Below are 3,891 nucleotides of genomic sequence, written 5' to 3' on the forward strand. Positions count from 1 at the left end.
TCCAACTCCTGGGCTCAAGCGAGTCTCCTGCCTCCGCCTCCCAAGTAGCTGGGACCACAGGCGCCTGCCACAACGCCCGGCTATTTTTTTGTTGCAGCTGTCGTTGTTTGGCGGGTCTGGGCTGGGGATTTGAACCCGCCACCTTAGGTGTACGTGGCTGGCGCCTTAGCCGGTTGAGCTATAGGCACCGAGCCTATAGGTAGTTTTTGATGGCAAAACGTTGACTCTCTTAAGTGGCTCACCCCTTGTCCATGGCAGCATTTTATGGAAGTTTGTCTTTGAAAACATCCTATCTGTTATCAAGAACTGATAGGATAGGGTAGGCATGGAGGGTCCTGGTTGTAATCCTAGCACTTTGGGAAGCCAAAAGCATGTGGAGGAGACCAGGCTGAGGAAGAAGTAGACCCTATTTCTAAAATAACTGGTAGTTGTGGTGGGTACTTGTAGTCTCACCTACTTGGGAGGGTGAGGCAAGAGTATTGCTTTAACCCATGAGTTTGAGGTTGATGTGAACTATGCACTCTTCCCAGGGCAACAAAGTGAGACTCTGTCTCAAAAAAAACCAAAAGGAAATCATTAGATAAACAACATGTGGTATTTATAAACAGAATGGATTGTTGTTCAGCCTAAAAATGGAAGGAACTCTGTCATTACAGCAACATAAATGAATATGGAGGTAGGACTGCATGACTAGTAAAGTAAGCCAGGTAAAAGAACGAGAAATACTGTACCATCTCACTTATACTTGCAATATATGAAAGTTGGGCTAATTGAAATAGTAAGTAGAACTATGGTCACCTTAGTGTGGTGTGTGAGGGTCAGTGGTTGGTGAAAGGGAAATGTTCATGAAAATGTATAAAATATTAAGATGAATAATTTTTTAATAATCCTTTCTAAAGCATGGTGACTGTTTTTTATTTTAATTTTAAGTTTGAAGGTATATTTTGAAATAAAAGTGCAAAGTAAATTTTTACAAAATTGTCACATAGGAACACACCTTACAATATCATCATATGCTATATTTACTTAAAAAAAGTTACAAATCTAGTCATCAGCAGAAATAGATGTTATTTACAAATGCCAAATTCCCTTCCTTGAGGAAAAGGAGAGCTCAGCTAAAATGACAGAGTGCAGGTGCAACACCGCTCCGCCCCTCTGGGAGTGAGGAGTGAGGATGTGTGCAGCCTGCCCATGGCTAGGGGCTGAACATGGTCCTCCACCTTCCCAGGTGCCAGAGCTTCTGACTGGGTGACTTCTCTGGTCCTGGGCACTGTGATCCTCTTACTTCACTGACCACTATAAAACGAGACTATAAATTTCCTTTGATTGTAAACAGAAAAATAACTTGATATGCTTAAAAATTTTACTGCAAAGTGTTCTATAACTTTTATTGTGATGTACCACATTTGCAAAATTTTCATTTCAGAAGTTTCTGATTTGGCTCACTTGGTGATCTGTGGCTTGGGGCATCCTTCATGAAATTAGCTGGTGGTTCTTTCTGAAATTTGCCTCCTATGGCATGGGCTATGAAAGCCCCGCTTACTGGTTTATTTTTCGTTTCTTGCATTCTGTTTTTATTATATACATTGCATGTTAGAATATTCCTGTTAGAATTTCTTCATGTCATCCTGTTAGTAATCAACAGTTTGAGGTTTTTACGTAGTATCTCTTAGGAGATTTTGCTCATTTATGATGCTCAACTGATGTTGAGATGTGCACAGATCAGCTGCATTTTAGCACCTTGTGGTTTAACTCCATCTCATTACCAATGCTGCATTTTTAGCCTTATAAGAATCAGCTTAGTTTGCTCATACTTCCTCGCAAATAAAATATTTACTTTCTTTTTCAATATTAAACAATTACCTTTTCTTTCTTTCTTTCTTTCTTTCTTTCTTTCTTTCTTTCTTTTTTTCTTTCTTTCTTCTTTCTTTTTTTTCTTTTTACAACAAAGCCATGCTCAGGACAAACACCACAAAACCATAATCTTACATAAAGCATCTAAAATGCAGTTCACTTTGTGTTTGTATATCAATTCTAAACTAAAGGCTCAAGCCTTTGACTGTGCCCAGGGATTCCTAAACTCTTCCACATCATCATTTTTACAGTTTGATAAAAACTAAACTGCACAGTCCTAAATGGGAGGATATCATGAAAATTCCTTACTGCGATGTTTTATGATTCTTGAATATTCATAGCATAGTATCATTAACACCTGCTAATTATGAGAGCTATACATTTACAATCATTTCCTTTCCTGAGGAGTAAACCGTTACTCATTTTTATTTATTCCTAAGCAAATTCAACTGTGACTACCTAATTGGAGTCAAAGGTAGCTTCATACTGTTCCTACTACTGTGGAAGTGGTATGTACTATGTGGAGTATTAGATTGGATTTAACCCTGAGAGGAAATACAGTATCAGTCACACTGCTTTCTCACTTGGCATGCCAACTATACCCTCCCAAATAACTGTTTGTTTAGTGATAAAAATACAGGTCTTTTGTGAGTATGGACACAATACATGGAATCTGTTTCTTTGCATGAAAAGTAGAGTCAAAGGAAAAGGATTTAAATTCTGTTGCTGCCTTTGGGTTCACCTGGGTGAGAATGTGCATAAACTTGAGCTTGTGAGCATACGGTTTCAGCATGGTGCAAAGCGACTGGAACCATCCAGGAGCTATTCTTTGAGTTTCGCCAGGAATAGTAACCAGGCTGTGTGGAGTTAGCATACAGGAAGTCAGCCTCCATCAGTATTTTCTGACATGCCATGTCATCCTCAGCACCACTATCTGTCTCAATGCCACAGTCCAGTTCTGTACCTCAGCAGGCCTGAATAATGAAAAGTTTGGGTTTTCTAGTTAGACTTCTACAATCATCCCCTCTGAAGAAACTTGTTATTTTTTTCAGGTCAACAGGTCCATTGTCCCCCAAATTATTCCTTCTTCACCATAGCTCAATCACGCAGACAAAATTGCTCCTTTTTATTCTTTAGAAACATTGTGTGTGAATGCCACAATTTCTTCACATGTAAGATCATTTTTATTCCTGACTTCATATTTCAAGTTCATGAATGTTTCCCTGAGGTTTTCTGCGTCTACATCTATGCATTCCAGGTGGCATTCCAGTACTTTCGTGAAAGTTCTTATTAATTATTATACATAAACCCATTTCAGGATAATCCATTTTATAGCTATTGTCCAAGGATATTCCAGAGTCCATTGATTTGCTTCCATGAATGATCTTTGTTTCCAAATTTTTAATAGATTTTGAATCCACTGAGTTTTCAATATTCTCCATGGATACATTTATTAACGCACAGCCTCCAGTCCACAGGCAACTGCTTTCCTCACTCCAGTGACTGTTCTTAATACTGTATTGTATTTGTGAAAGTTGGGAAAGGTAGTTTTTAAATATTATCACTATCAAAAAGATAAGTTTATGTGCTTATGGATATGTTAATTGTCTTCATTTAATCATTATATATATATATATATATTTCACAGTAGCACATTGTACCCTGTAAATATGTATGACTGTTAATTAAAAATTATTTTAAATTGTTTAAAAAAGTTATAATTGTCATATCTTCCAGTCATATCTTCAAATAGTATTTTTATTGCTACACTTTCCACCAGCAGCATTGTTGGTGTACCTGTCTGGTCAGTGCTAAATTCTTCTTTTGCATCTGAGGAGAAATACATTCACTAGCCCCAGTTCACATTTTAGGTTAGTGATGCAGCTATTTTCCATCTTTCATATCCATATTGTGTTCCATAAAAAGAAGCTGTGAGTATATTGACCAATTCCTTTCTAGAAAACAACAATTATCATCCTTGTGGCCATCCATGTCTGATTTTCACTATTCATGCAAATATCAAACTTCTTTAGCTTC

General features: G+C 37.6%; 1 pseudogene; it reads right to left on the minus strand.

Annotated features, from left to right (window-relative positions):
- Nucleotides 1–2,411: 2,411 nt before the first annotated feature.
- On the minus strand, nt 2,412–3,322 carry LOC100954264 (annotated as a pseudogene).
- Between the last annotated feature and the right edge of the window lie 569 nt (nt 3,323–3,891).

This window comes from Otolemur garnettii, unplaced genomic scaffold, assembly GCF_000181295.1.
Source record: "Otolemur garnettii isolate 467f Iridium unplaced genomic scaffold, OtoGar3 scaffold00239, whole genome shotgun sequence".
In the NCBI taxonomy this organism is placed as follows: Eukaryota; Metazoa; Chordata; class Mammalia; order Primates; family Galagidae; genus Otolemur; species Otolemur garnettii.